Genomic DNA, 16,605 nt, shown 5'->3' with positions numbered 1-16,605 from the left:
GGTCGTTGTTTGTGTGTTGTAACATGTTGTAGTAGACCTTGTTTGGTAGCATTTGGTTGTTGTCTTGTTGCGCAAATGCCAACTTAGGTATTGTGATTGTTTCTGTCATCTCTTTTGCAAAATCAAACTTGTGCGATTCTGTCGAGGTTGTCGAAGTGGTTGTCTTTGTAGTTGTTTTGCTGGAGTTGTTTGTTGGCTGTAGCGGGGGGTAAGAAAGCATTTTGTTGAAGATGGCCTCATTCGCCTCATTGGTTTCACTGTTTGCAACATACATGTCATGCCATGTTTGGCTTTGTTTGCCATGCCATGTTTGGCTTTGTCTGCCAAGTGCATGCTCAGTGTCTCTAAAAGGTAAGTATAGCAAGCAAATCTCTCTATAATGTTCTTTTGGTTTTGTGTTTTTGTTGTAATTGTTGAATCTTATTATTTTTTGCATTTTCCTTGCACGTACGTTCCCTTTCTGTATGGTGAATGCGTTTGCAAAGTATGCTAGGCATATGTTGTTGGATTTGGTGCTTCTCTTGCGATAGTGGGTTACAATATCGTCAAAGAAAATGTCAGTACTCGTCGACTCTAGTTTCAGCAGCTTTGATCTTCATTTTAGTAGCATTGTCCTTTCATCTGATGTGCTTGTGTTGATGTATAAAAATCCTCTGGTTGTGTTGTTGAGGGGAAGTGACCTTTCAAATCCGCTCATTCACAGGCATGTTGTTTTCAATACAATACTGTATGTGATAGTTGCTTTGACTGCGCCGTTTGTCAATTGTAAGACGTGTAATACGAGGTTGCCCCATGTGGGTTTAGCACGAATTGAATATCTGTGTTTGCTTCCCAGAGTCTTGAAATTTGTCGGGTTAAAATTGTTTGTGTTGATGTCTTTTGGTTGCCTTTTCAAGAACACGGTAGGTTCATATATGTTAGATCTAAGAGCAAGAGTATAATCTTCTTCATGCATGTTTAGACATTCCAAGAACATAATGTAGGTTAGTCCGAGTGTTTCTTGTTCTAGTAGTATGGTTGATAATGCTTTGAAGGGTACTCTATGTTTTCTCTTCAGCGCTTCTTTTTCAAGCTTTACTAGTATCTTTGTCTCTCATTGGAGAACGTGGAAATTCGAAACGGCAAGTCTTTGTCTTCTTTGTACATGTTTTCCAGTGGATATGGTGTTGGATGTCCCCAAGTGTTGCTGTAAGTTGTGAGCTATCTGAAGTTATGTACTTATCTATGTATTTTTGTACTTCTTCGATGGTGGAGCGACCAGATATTGGTGCTTGGTCTGCCCATAGCAACCCATGATCATGTTGGCTTCCACGATGTTGGAATTTAGTTACGAAAAAAAAATCATTGATTTTGCCAAGGATGTCTTTATCTTGTCGTAATAAGGTTTTCAACGCCTGGAATTTGTGAGTAGAGTACCTTGCTGTTGTTACCGGGTCGAGAACCTCGGGAGGTCTGCATTGTTTTTTGGTAGTGTGGTGTTACTGTTATTGCTACTTTCGGCACGTAGTTTTCCTAGACATTCTAGTAATGGCTCCCATCATTTTTTTATGTCGAAAAAGTGACAAAGAAGGTGGGAGGCCCGAGCTGACTTAGCATTGCGAAAGCGTTTCTTTTTAGTTTTCACTTGTAGTCTGTTGATGTGCGCAACATGGTGATCCTATTTTTGACTGCAGTAGCTGTTCAATGTTTGTGTCTACTAAAGCTATTCTTGCTTGTAGGAAAATTCTCTGAAGTTGTCCTTTTTGCATCCTTACCCAGCTTTAGCCAACAACTTGCTTTACAAGTACCTTCATTGTTTTGAAGAACAAATTCTCAATCGAAAGTGCGAACCAGCGATCTTTATGTTTCAGTTCCCACTTCACTATGTCTTGGAATGTTCGTGATCGTGTTGTTTTGTACAGGCGATTCTGCCCATAAAAAAGTGTCGGGAAAGAAAGTTCTTCGCAATGTTTATCATAGAAAAGGCTTAGTGGGCAGAATCCTTCGGATGGTGCCACGGCAATTATTGTCATTGAAATCCACTTCTTGCTGTGAAGTGTATATGCCATTGAGTGTGTCAGTATCATTATTGTCATCATTGCTTTTGGTCATGCTATTGTTTTCTAATCCATTGTTGGTTGCACTAGTCTCGTTCGTTTATTGCAGCTGGTTAATATGCTCGACGTTCCATTGCACATTGTTTTCCTTGTACATAGGTGTTTCTAACATCTCTTTCAGTGCTTTCATTGTCGCTATCAGTCAGACCAACCTAGTTGTGAAGTTGTGTTAGTATTGCATATTTCTCTTAATTGCCACCAAAACGGTTGCGCTGTCTCATTAATAATCGAGGCAAGATTTTTTGAGCTCTTTCAACGTTCGTGAATACATTGATAACACTACCATGCAGCCCAAGTTGGCCTTAGTATGTCAACTCAAGAATTTGCGCGAATGGTATTCTCATTGAGATTAGCCTTTCCTCGACTTTGTTTACCCTTGAAGTGTGGTGCATCAAGCTTGCAAATGGCATCATTTGTTGTAAAAACTTAGGTGTGGCGTGCCTTGCCAAATGTCTATGGCATAGCGAGCATAGGGAGGTATTCTCAAAAGGGTTATTTTCAGGCCATAGTAGTTGCTCTTTCATGAACTCTTCATGTGCTTTTGTGGCTGCCCTCAGTTTGCTGTGGAATGTCAGGCAACCCCAGCAACCACTTTCATAGCTTGGAGTGTCGCTGAATTTTTTTGGGTTTTTTTTTTGGGCTTCTGATGTTGGAAATGTTATGCTTGTGAAGCCATGTTCCCTTCTCCTTTTGGCTTGCTTCATTTTCTGCATGGGTTGGGGGTGGGGCATGGGGTTGTGTGTATGAGAAGGCACTTGTTTTGCCATTACGTCTGCTTGAGCGTTTGTGCGGTAGGCTAACCAGATCCTGTATATTTTGTTGCGAATAGGAATGATGCTAAATTTGTCTTCTTGTTGTTGATTGTTGTAGATGGTTGCTATTGCAATTGCTGTCTTTTCTTCGTTTTTGTTAACAATTTGTAACAAGCAGTCCTCCTCTTCCGTTGTCCACATTTTGTAACCTCTTTTAAGACTTGTTGAGACAAGCGGTGAAATAGTGTGTGGTTGCACCAATTTATTGAGTAAGATTCCTTTCTTTCCTCTTGTTGAAGGAAGGCCAATGTTAAAGGGGGAACTGATATTTCCATTAATAGACTCAAGAATCTAGAAATAATCCTTGAACCTAGTGTGGATGAAGTGTATAGACTAACAGAGGAGCTCATTTGAATTTAAAATATTGTGTAAAAGGGTTTCACTGTTCAACCCAGTCGTGGGAGTAATAGTAGGCAGTGCCATGGCATGGTTGTTTTGGGTTTCTGGTTATTCGATGAAAGTGGGGTTTATATAGTGTATAAGCATTTGCAACAACGCATTGCACTTATATGTTGGGTAGAATGCGTTCATGCAAGAAATGATATTAGTATTGTTTAGGTATGTATGATGGAAGCCAATGTCGAACTTGAAATTGAGCTTCTCTAGTGTTGCCATTGTACACTAGTGAAGAGAATTTTTTGTAAATCCTAAGGACACCCTTTTTTTTTTAATAACAGTATATGTTAACAAGAGAGTATATGCAAAGAAAGCACCAATTGTAATTACATTCAAAAAGAAAGCAAACTAGAGAAGCTTAGCTTTTTGTACGAGCCTTATTTGAACCAAAAGTATGTATAAATAGGGAAAAGAGTTGGCTCGTCAAGCGCTCACGCTTGGTACGAAAGCAATGATGAAATCAGCACTGTTCACTATGAACTCTCTAGAAGGCTTTTTGTCATACAACATGTTCCGTGTAGCAACAATGCTTCGGCTATGATACTCTGTGAAAGGGCAGTGCAATTTCAAAACATCATCAACATGCACACCATGAATTTGTAGCAACACCTGGGAGCCATCACGATCAAGAACACAACCTTTCAAAGATGGCACTTGCAAAATTGGGTGAGGGCTATCGCAAGTGTAGCAAAATAGACGAGCAGGATCCCTGTTGACTCGAGGGCCATTGCAACTGCTGCACTGGTATTCGACTAATGGGTTGTTTAGTCTGACAAAGTGCAGGACTCCTGCAACCTGCATGCAAAATAGGTTATAGTAGATGCCTTTGATTCCTTAGGCAAATTGATAAGCACCTTGCAAATGTACCTTCTTCCCATAGCCAAGCTGGCAAACCTGTCGTATGAAACTATCGTGTAATGTCGTGCGCAGGTTGCCTTGTGGAACAACACCCAGAATGGTGAAGTCAAATATGCCTAGAGCGTGGCGGGCTCACATGAAGGATATATTTTTAGCTACGTACATCACAATGCCTTCATCAATAAACTCTTGCACAAGGCGGGCTAGTGTATGTCTTCGCTCAGCCACAAATGTTAACTATTCCAAGGAAGCGAAGAAGTAGTTATTTACATGTGGGGGGTTTCAAAACTTTGGAGGTGCTTGGCTAGCTAATATACACTTAGGTAACTCACCGTAGCGCGGTCTTCTGGGTTTGGACCATTCACAATTATTATTTGGTCTATTGGTGGACTGTCCAAATCAACTTTGATAACCACAAAAGCTATGGTATCCATGACTGTCGCAAATGAGACCCTGGTTGTCTCCAATTGGCTCGTTGCCCATGGTGTGTACAGTCGAATGGATTTCTCAGGCACAACAGAAATGTCACCCTCAAATGGTTCTCCTTTCAGTATAGTCATTGTGGCATCTACTCTCAGTGATAGGAATGAAGTCCCACCCTCACCGGCTACTCTTTTTGTGATTGTGGGACCCTCAATTCTAAAGAACTCGTCCACTTGCAGGACGTCTTTGAGGTGTAAGACATAAGCGTGGGGGACATGGACGGTGATAGTTTCGCAACACTCTTCGTTAGTGAAGTCAACACACATGAGGACGAGGTAGGAGGCATCTCTCGCTTTGAAGGTGCCGTATTTTGCGAGAGCCTTTCCGTGGAAAGCAAACCTATAGGGAATGTACTCAGATAGTGTGCTTATAGGCTGGATTGGTAGGTTGTTTGTAAGAGTGAGAGTCGAATCCACAAATCCAACCACATTTGAATTGTGTGGCTCAAGAAGAACATCGCTCATAGGATCAAGTTTTCCGATTTGTTTATCCTTTGGAAGCTTTGAAGGGGTTGTAGAGCTTGCTGGAATAAACAAGGAATAGGGGTGTTTAGTGCACCATTGATTTTTCATTTACAATGTCGGGAAAAAAATTGTCACTAAAGAACAATATAGAAGGTTGTGTTTTTCCCCCCCTTGTAAGGGCTCCAAAGATGCACATTAAGATTGATCGATCTTTGCGTAGTAGAGAAACACATTTTTAAAATCATTTTTGAATTCTTTTTCGTTGCATTACTAAATTCAAAAGAACAACTTCTGTTGACTCATTTATTAAGAGGCGTAAAATGGAAATAAATGCTAGGAGTGACTTTCATGAAAACGTAAACCAAAGTAGAGTCAGACTTTGCACTTTCAACAATTTAGGAATTATTACACATAGCAGCACACGCTAGATTTTTAAAATTGAAGTAGTTAATTGGGAAAAAAAGTTGTGCTATGCGCTTGTGATTTCAGACTCAAAGATGCACAGAAATTGCACTCGGAGGCAGTAAGGGTGTTTTAACTTGCAGGCTTGCCGACAATGGGAGTCGAGAGGTTTCAGAGAGCATGGTAGAGCAACGTAAAGACATGGACGAACTTTCTCCAATGAGGAATGCAAGAGGTGGAAACTTAGGAGTAGGAGGCGAGACAACGGAAAGCCAATTTGGGAACAGAGGCAGAATAGACCATCGGATGTGGGAGAGCGGGCGGCCGAGACTTAAAAAGACGCAAGCAGACGCTGGAAGATGAAGGAATACCTTTAGGAAGGTCCTGCTGCGCTGGAGTTGGAGTATTTGCGTTCAATTCTTTCGTATGGGAAGTGCTTGTTCGAGCAGAGGCGGTACTAATGGCTGGCTGGTTCCGCGTTATCTTTGGACGCTGCCGCTCCTCTCGTGCTTCTGGAGAATGGTCCAAAAAAGGTTAACGAAAATGTTAGGAATCACGTTCACTGCGATTGGGGTCACGACCATGCAAGAAAGTTTCGACTGTACTTACGTTCCATACGTGATGTAGCTTCATCCGCGCATCTGGTTTTGGGCTCGGCTACACTCATCATATCTATAGAACCAAAGCATCAGATGGATGTTAAAAAGAGTATAGAGCTACAAGCTTAGAATTGAGGAATGAATGACAAAATAAGAAACGTGAATAGAGAATTGTGAACACCTTTTTCAAACTACCCGCTGCTTGTGTCCATAGAGTCCCCAGAGAGCTGCTGCTCTTCATCAACGGCGGCCATTATAGTAAGCAGCTTTGCGCACACAGTTATGACTTCAAACATAGCTATAAAACACGCTTTTAAACAAGGGTGAAGGCAGGCAACCTGACAGATTGATTTAGTATAACATACAAGCAGGGAAAGGTTTCCCCATAATGCCGTTACCATCTCGGAGATGGGCAAGTTCCAGAATCGATTTAGTATCGAGCCCATCTTGAAGATGGGCAAGATCGACACGGTGCCATGCATGGAACAACTGATAAGCGTGACAAATCTTGTGCAAGAGCAAGACACGAGACATGCTTTCCACGAGGACAAGTACACAACAAACAGGCAAAGACGCGGGATACTAGCTTTGTAGGCTGTATCTGGGGATCGACATGGGGTATTGTAGAACCAACGGAGGAATCTCAAAACTTTTTACGATTGCAAGAAATTTTACTTCAAACACCATTGTCAAACATGCCATCGACTCTCGGATTACAGAGGATCTCTCGAACCAACAAAAAGTGCCGATTGAAACTAAAAGACAGACACAGACAGTGAAAGATACGACGAAGAAGATGACTTGGTGGTGGCGAGAAAGGAAACGACGATTTCTTTGAGGCGCTGTGGGAACGACGAAGCACAAGCGGACCGAAAATGAATCACTCGACGTGCTCGTTCCGTGGGGCAAACGGCATGCCCAAGAGATGCCCAACCAATCGAATATTTACAAATCCAGCAACAAAAAAGAAAAAACGATTAAAAAATAGAGCAAATTGGGGAATGATAGTGTTCCTGTCCTTTTATGGTGTCAATCTTACACTACTAGTTGGTCTAGACAACATTCCTTTATGTCATTTTAACGTTCGGCAGCTCACATGCTTCTTGGAAATCTCATTCATCATCTTTTGATATGAAGGCTATTAGGCCTTCTTACAATCCGCTCATTGATGAGCTTATTGTAGATTTAGCTACATTTGGTGTTTATAGATGTGCAGACACTACAAATTAGATTATGTTCAGCTTCCTTACACATTCAAGATATTCAGGCTATCGGAATGTAAGAAGTAGCCTTCTACTGTCATACATTTTTACGTTTATGGGACATCAGTACAAAGGAGAGTCTCTTGCCTACAGGTATCATACTTGCTTCTCTAGTCTGTGTTATTATATGGCCCTTGAATCCCTCAGTCAACACTAATTATGCAAATTTGTGTCATCTGGAGCCATTATCTGATAATATTATTCTAACTCTGCATATCTTCTGCAATGCTGCCACTTATATTAGTTTAGTGACACTCTTGTTCATCACAACCTATCAAAGCATTTTTTAACAACTATCTTGTCAGCTTCACATTCAAACTCTTCTACAAATCAGCTTCAAATTGTGACATATTCAGTCTTGGCTCATCCATATGAATTACACAGTCATTGACTCATTGATTAGTCATTGATCCCAAAGGACTTCTTTCTTTTTAACATAGTTCCATCTTCCCTTCAGCCTATTTTGTGGTTTTTGTTCCCAAAGTAGAAACATGATTTACAACTTAAGAAGAGGAAATGAAAGTGATTGTGTAGGGTTTTAGTGATCGTAGAGACTTCCATTGCAATAGTCAATTCACACATACATATGACTATGATATCCTAAGTTTTGTTATTTTTCAGTATTGGTTGCTACATATGAACAAAAAATTCCAAAAACATGTTACATAAGAACCCTCTTCTTATATAGTTCAATTTAAGAGGGGGTACTTAGAATGGCATAGAGATACTAGGGCATAGGGATAAGCCCGAACCCTAACTCTAAGGGGTGAAATCTAATATGTTTTAGTTTCTTTGAAGTAAAAAATTGTGTATAGTTAGTCTTCTCTTGTGTGGAGAGAGAGAGAGAGAGAGAGAGAGAGAGAGAGAGAGAGAGAGAGAGAGATTAATTTCTCTAATTGCGAGAAAGAATTCCATGTACATGTGAATATTTTAGCTTGTCGCATTGGTAGATATTATGCCAAGCCTCTGCCTAAGATGATTTGACAAGGTTTGATCATCCAATCTATTATGCAAGTAAATAGCTAGTACTAGTAGTACAAAATTACTATTTGATAGAGAGAGAGAAACCATCGACATGGTATTCTTGTTTAAAAATATAGACACGATTTATTAGCCAATCCTTTGAGTTCTATGTTGACTACCTAATCTTAAACACCACTTTAACCGAGTAGGACAACATGTTGTCTTTTAATATTACAAGAGTTCTAATTTAAGCGGTGTCAAAGACAGGAAGGCCACATCTACTAGCTGACCACCTATTAGGGATTAAAGATGAAAAAGGAGGTGTATCTCATGATTTTCTTGATGCCTCATTGTTTTGAGTGAAATTGTTGTGTAGAAATAATTAACAAAGCCATTGTGATACGCTAACTAAGACTTGTAATTTGTACTAGATAGATTGGGACAAGAGATTATACTCAGTGTTGTGGTGCATGGTCAAGAGGAAACATTGCCTATAGAGTTGAAATTACAGACTTTACAATAGATGGAGGACTCTAATAAAGAAAGTATGATTTTTCTCAATAGCTTAGATGAGAGTAGATGGATGCTTTATAGACAAGAGAGGTTAATGTAAAAGTGAAGGAAAAAGCTCGGAAAAAGTGGTATGATAGACACTTGAATTGAAGGACACTTGGTGCTATTGTATGATAGTAGATACATCAAGCACACACGAAAGCTAAAAATGAGATGGATAGTCCTTACGTATTGGTTTGAATGTTTGTCAATAGATCAGTATAATGAGCAGATCTCAATGGTATTTTAGTCATGAACTGTGTTAATGGACCTTGATTGAAAAGATATTATACTGTGTAGGATTCCATTCGTTAAGGATGGTGAAATTTCTTAGGGGGAATAATGTGGATGCTAGGGTACGCTTAGCTACCCCTTGTTTCAATATTTTGCATTAGCTGTGAACATCTTATGTTTCTTTGAGAGTGTTTAAGGATATTTTATTCTATATTTTGCTATTTCATTCATTTTGGTGTGTCACTGAGAATTGCATTGTCATATGAGAGTAGGTATGGTCTCACATGTCATATGACTCTTATGTTTCTTAAATCTTTTGAGACAACCTAGCTCAAACATTAATTTGATTCACAAATAGAATGAGAACAATGTCATGATGGTAACCAATAAAAATAACCAGTAGACTAGATTAAAGTACTACTGGTATGCTTTTCAATATTAATGGTAATCTTTATAATATTGGTGGTAATATGGTCTATATTGGTGGGCTATCCGACCATTACCGTTGTTAATAATATTAATACTACCAATATATGGATAATACTTATATTAGTGTGGCTTTTACCAATAGTAATATTTGCTTCTTTCTTGACAGCTTCTTCCTTCAAAAAATTTGCAAATCCACAAGCAGTCTTCATTCGACAAGATTGTAGTCCATAGCTTCTAATACTAGCATGCTTGGGTAAGGTGTATCATAATTGAATTGTGAGAGGACAAGGATGATGCTTACCACAATTGCAAGAGAGTGAATGGGATTAAGATTGTGGAGGAGAGCCAGGTAATACAATTGCCAAGAATTCATATTTTCCTTATTTAATATGAATCTAAATCTTAGTGCAAGTTGCACCCACACACTTTCGATTTGTGTAAGGTGCAATTAGTACATGGAAAGATTGGATTAATGTGTATTTATGCTTTTAGGCCTTTAAATTTTTTGAAAATATATAAGTATAAAGACATGAAATAGGTGCATAGGTACTAGAAGCGCAACAATAGAACCATTTGTAGCTAGAAGAAGTATTGCATGAGTAATGGAATGAGATTCAAGAGAAGGAAAACTGTGACAAATATAGATGAAAACATAAATACTCACTCATTCATACTATGCACAATGTGGTTAATGAGAGGTTAATGAGCCTGTGGCTAAAGGTTCTAATGCTAATGAAAATCAAAATAAAGCTCCACAATCACAAGTAGACACAACATGCTCCCTACATTATATTCATGAGATTTCTAGTCAAGGTAAACCTAGGCCTTTTTTGAGACTTCTTATGTACCATAAAGGACAAAAAGAAATGGTGTGGGTGAAAAATATAAGTCTGTGAACCCAAAATGGGAATTTGCAATCAATTTTCATGAGTGTGTTAAATTTTCAATCAATTTTCATAAATGTGTCAAATTTGCAATCAATTTGCATGATTGTGTTAAATGGAAATGGGAAATTTTTCATGAGCAAAATCTAGAGGTGCTCCTAGCTGTGCAAATCCCATGGACAATGTGAAGAGTTGTAAAAGGATGGTAGACTATTAAAAAAAGAGTTTCATCACCAGTGAGGTGTACTCACTCCTTGAACTTGGCATTGAATTATTGGTACAAGCATGTCCCTTGGTTTAAGGAGATTACACATGACGCTCATGAAATTGTTAAGTTTGTATGATTGCATCTATAGTTTGAGACAATATACAATCCAAGGGTTGGATCCACATTGTTTGTAAGATCCACACTATTTACAATTTTGAATTTTGTTTCTTTTTTCATGCACTTGCTTACTATATGGCTCATAAGCATGCCAAAGGTCATTGCACCTCCCATAAAGTAAAGATGTTGTCCAAGATACTAGTTTCATGAACAAAACCAACCTATGTCTTGTGGATGATATCGGGAAGGTGGCGCCTTAATAGTAACCTGAGACCTTGGCTAAGATCTTGTAAGCAGTGTCTAGAAGGGTAATCGGCCTCCACTATTGAATGTCTAACCTACCTCCCCCTTTCGAGAGTAAGCAAATCCAACCATGACTCATGGATTGCGGGAGAGAGCTCATGTCAAAAATCTCTTGGCAAGCCCATTAGAGCGAAGTCTGAGAAGATACAAAAGAAAGTCAGAGTCATATCATCCTCCCTGGGGCACTTCTAGGGGGAAGGCCCTTGAGGGCTTCCTAGAGCTCCTTCTCCATCAAGGGTGCATCTAGGCACCTACTCAAGCTCGGGGGGACCATCATTGGAACTTGGTCCCACATTACCTCTCTAGCCCCACAAGAGAAGCTGGGGTCTCAGGACTCTATCTAAAAAAATTGCCTACTGTAGCTGCACCCTTGCTGAGTGTGGCTCGGTGACCTGGAAAAACTATCGAGTCATCCTATCCCCTTGTTGCACCCACTTTGCATGGGAAGAGTGGTATGAGAACTCGGCCCTCTGCACCTCCTAGTCTTATAAGATCAGCCTTGCAAACTCGTATCTCTCATTGAGCCATGCTCCTACTCTTTGAGGTGCTATATGGATACCAAATCCCTCCTCACGGCTCTCTCCCTCTCCTATAGGACAAGCCTCCTCCTAAGTGCTTGGGACTATAACCCTTCGCTACTCCTCTGGATTACCTTCGCTATCCAAGCTGCGCATTCTACTAGACGTCCTCCCTCTGGCTACTGCCAGATTGCTGCTTTGGAGTGAGTATGGAGTTTTAGACCTTTGCCTTTGGGAGCAAGCTGTCTAGAATGCGGATGCCCTTTTGGGGGAAATCCGGATTGGATTGCTCGAGGTGAAGTATGATCAAAGCATGGCCAGACATCATGGTACCCACTAATATGCCAGTGGATCCCCCTCTATATAGACCCCAGTCCCCAACATAGAACTAGTCCAGGCGCTCCAATAGCCCATCATGCCTCCTCTACCCAAAAGAAAAGTAAAGGCTACATGGAGTCCTAGTAAAATCTGCCTCCTGCTAGGGGTTTCTGCCACTGATCGCAAAAAAAAATTGCTCCTAGGTGCTCCTCTCTGCTTTTGGCATCTCTGAAAAAGAGGTTCCCCCTTGCTTATCCTCCGCGGAGAAACTCTTTTAGGCATATCTAAAAGGTCATTCTATGCTCTCTCATGCTAGAGATAAACATTCAGGACCCCTATCAGGAGGCCACCCACACAAAGGTCCATCCATAATTCCTTGCCTACTATCAGCTCACCCTGATCGAAGACAGAAGCCATGGCCTGCAAAATTGAAATACAAACCCTCTGCTCCTACCAATTGCTGGGGACCATACCTCAAGCCCCCTAATGAGGAGGAGGTGATGGCAACATACAATATCATCCACTGTAAAGATGTGCTCTTGAATCAAGAGGAGGTCAATTGAGCTTCCTATCATTACTCTCTGTAGCTCATGGGGCGAAGAATCAGATACTGAGGCTGACTACGTGCACAATCATGAAGCCCATACACATTCCAACTCATCACAAGGAACTTCTACCCATTCACTATATAGGGAAAACCTCACAAACTAGGAAAAAGGAGGAAATTTCCTAGATATAAGTAGGCATTTTGGTATGTATATCTAGGAAAACTCCTTCCCTAGATAAAATGCATACGTCTATCTAGGAAAAGAGGTTGTCATCTAGGAAATTAGATGAGTGTGTTACATTTCTATATAGAAAATCATCCCTCTATCTAGGAAAAATATAAAATGCATACCTCTATCTAGGATATTAGATGAGTGTATTACATTTCTATATAGGAAATTGATACCTCTATCTAGGAAAAAGAGGTTTTCACCTAGGAAATAAGACATGTGTGTTGCATTCCTATATAGGGGATCTCATTCACTAGTTAAGATATATACCTCGATCTAGGAAAAGGGGTGATCACCTAGGAAATTAGAAGAGTTTGTTACATTATTCCTCTATATATATAAGGAAAAGTTCTTTTATGTAAGAGATTAATTATTAGACGACCTAAACCCTTAACCCTAAGCCCTAAACCATAAACCCTATTCCCTAAATGCTAAACCCTAAACCCTAAATCCTAAACCCTAAGCCCTAAACCCTAAACCTTAAACCCTAAATCCTCAATCGCCAAAATTAAACCCTAAACCCTCATGCAGTTAGATCCTTTGCAAGGTAAACGCTAAACCTTAAACCCTAAGCCCTAATTCTTAAAAACTAAACCCTAAACCCTAAACCCTAAAACCTAAAACCTAAACCCTAAACCCTCACCCTGCTAATCCTTTGCAAGGGCATTGAAACGTAGCATCCACGTGTGAATATGGGCATTCTTGTTCCCTGGTGGCACATTCGGTATTCGATGCACCTGAGACTTTGGAAAGATATTAAAAATAATTAGTTCTTGTATAGAATGTAGGGTCAATCTGATGGTGGGACATATGAATCGATGTCCTTGTCCAATGTGTATTTTTCCTTCACATACGTATTCAAATCCACATGTGGAATGGGGCAAACTACCTTCCCTAGAGCACAAATACTACCAGATGCAACTGACCCTTTGCAAGGACATTAAAACCACTTTTTTTAAGACCCGTGCAAACTTTGGTGCCAATTCGACGGTGTGGTATATGGATGTCAGTGTCTGTTGCACATTTTTCCTTCATATACATAGCATCCACATGCGAATATGAGCATTCTTGTTCCCCGGTGTCACATTTAGCATCCAATGCACCTTACACTTTGCAAGGACATTAAAACAACTTGTTTTAAGACCCTTGCAAAGTTTGGTGCTGATCCGACGGTGGGATATACGGATGTCGATGTCCATTGTGCATTTTTCATTCATATTATATAGCATCCACATGTGAATATGAGCATTCTTGTTCCTTAATGGCATATCGGGCATTTGATGAACTTGAGAGTTTGCAAGGACATAAACAAAATTTAGTTTGAAAATTGTGCAAATTTTAGGGCCGATGGTGGGACATATGGATGTCCTTGTCTGTTGTGTATTTTACATTGACATACATATGATCTGCATGTGGATGTGGACAAATTGCCTTCCTAGAAGCACATATAGTACCACATGCACCTAATCCTTTGCAAGGAAATTAAAACCACTTTCTTTAAGACCCTTGCAAAGTTTGGTACTTATCCGACGGTGAGATATTCGGATGCAGATTTCCATTGCGCATTCTTCCTTCACATACGTAGCATCCACATGCAAATATGGGCATTATTGCTCCCTGGTGTCACATCCAACATCTGATGCACCTTACACTTTGCAAGGACATTAAAATAACTAGTTTTAAGACCCTTGCAAAGTTTGGTGCTGATCCAATAGTGGGATATATGGATATCGGTGCCCATTGCACATTTTTCCTTCATATTGTGTAGCATCCACGTGCGAATACCTGCCTTCTTGTTCCCCGGAGACACATACGGCATTCGATCAACCTCATACTTTGCAAGGACATTAAAACCAATTTCTTCAAGACCCTTGAAAAGTTTGGTGCTAATCTAACAGTGGGATATACGGATGTGGATGTCCATGTTGCATTTTTCCTTCATATACATAGCATCCGCATGCAAATATGGACATTCTTGTTCCCCGATGTCACATCCAGCATTGATGCACTTACACTTTGCAAGGACATTAAAATAAATTGTTTTAAGACCCTTGAAAAGTTAGGTGTTGATCTTGAGAGTGCTCTCAATGGAAGCAAGAACGAAAGAGGGAGAGAGAGAAATAAAGAGCCACACAAGTTTTGGTGGGTGCAGAACACCCTAATCTTCTTTTTCATTCATTTATATATGTGTTTGAGTATTGTACATAACCGGGGTAAGGGCACAGTGACCTTTAACCCCCACAACCTCCCACTTAAAGGACAATGTGCCTTTAAGGGAGAACAACCAGTGAGCATACTATCCAATGCCCATCAATACATGACAATACTCAAACCACTGACTAGGTAGACTCTTTGTCAGCATATCTGCAAGGTTATCATCTGTATGAACCTTGACAAGCTCTATGTGCTTGTCCTCAAGTACCTCCTTGATGAATGGTACTTGACCTCAATGTGTTTGGTCTTTGCATGAAAGATCGGATTTGGTGCTAGCTGAATAGCACTCATGGGATCACTATGCAATGTTGGTACACCTGTATGAATCCCCAAATCTCCCACTAGCCGATCAAGCCATATAGCCTCCTTGCAACCCTCTGTGGCTACAACATACTCAGCCTCTGTGGTAGACAAAGCAACGCACTTCCGTGCGTGAGACATCCACGACACTGCACCACCTGCAAAGGTGAACACATAACCAAAAGTGGATCTCCTACTATCCACATGCCTTGCAGAGTCTGAATCTGTGTACCCAAGTACACTCATGTCTCCTCTACCAAAGCAGATGCACATCTCCTTGGTACCCTTCATGTACCTCATGATGCACTTAACAGCCTCCCAATGCCTCTTTCCTGGATTAGCCATATATCAGCTAACAACTCCCATTGCGAATGCAATGTCTGGTCTAGTAGCTATCATAGCATACATAAGACTCCCAACCACTGATGCATAAGGAACCTTGGCCATCATGGCCCTCTCCTCATCTGATTTGGGACTATCTATATGACTCAGTTTCACATATGGAGGCAATGGAGTACTCACTGCCTTCCCCCCCTCCATATTAAAACGCTGCAATACTTTTGTAACATACTCATTCTGTGAAAGCCAAAGGAGTTTCCTACTCCGATCACGCGTGATGCGCATACCAAGAATATGACCTACAAGTCCCAAATCCTTCATATCAAAGGCCTCATGCAACTTGGCCTTTAATGCATCTAGCTCATAAGTATTCTTGCTACCCAATAGCATATCATCCACATATAGTGCCAGGATTATCAGGCTATTATCCTTAGCCCTTTTAGTCTAGAGGCAGTGATCAATTTCACTCCTTCTAAAACCCTGGGACCGAATGAAAGCATCAAACTTCTCATACCATTCTCTAGGCACTTGCTTAAGACCATAGAGACTCTTCTTCAGCTTGGAAACTAAATGCTCTTTGCCCTTTTCTTTAAAGCCTTCCGGCTACACCATGTAAATTTCCTCATGCAGATCCCCATGCAAGAAAGCTGTCTTGACATCCATCTGCATAAGCTCCATATCTTCTACTGCCACTAGTCCAAGCATGCATCTAAGTGTGGTCACCTTCACAAGAGAATATCTCATCAAATTCCACACCCTTCTCTTGCTTGAACCCTTTAGTGACCAAACGGGCCTTGTACCTAGGCACATCATCACCTGTGACCTTCATCTTGTAGACCCATATACATGGCAATGCTTTCTTTTCATGTGGCAAAGAAACCAAGTCCCAAGTCTTATTCTTCATAAGTGAACTCATCTCTGATTGCATATCTCTGATTGCATAGCATACTCCCACTTGCGTTGATCCTCACGCATCATAGCCTCTCTGTAGCAAGAAGGCTCCACGCAATCAATAAGCATCACATAGTCTACCCCTGGAACAAACCTATCAGGTGGTCTAGACACTCTAGATTATCTT

Source organism: Dipteris shenzhenensis, chromosome 2, assembly GCF_047967505.1.
Source record: "Dipteris shenzhenensis isolate YYH24624 ecotype China chromosome 2, Dip_SZ_1.0, whole genome shotgun sequence".
Classification (NCBI taxonomy): domain Eukaryota; kingdom Viridiplantae; phylum Streptophyta; class Polypodiopsida; order Gleicheniales; family Dipteridaceae; genus Dipteris; species Dipteris shenzhenensis.
Note: the sequence above shows the minus strand (reverse complement) of the source record.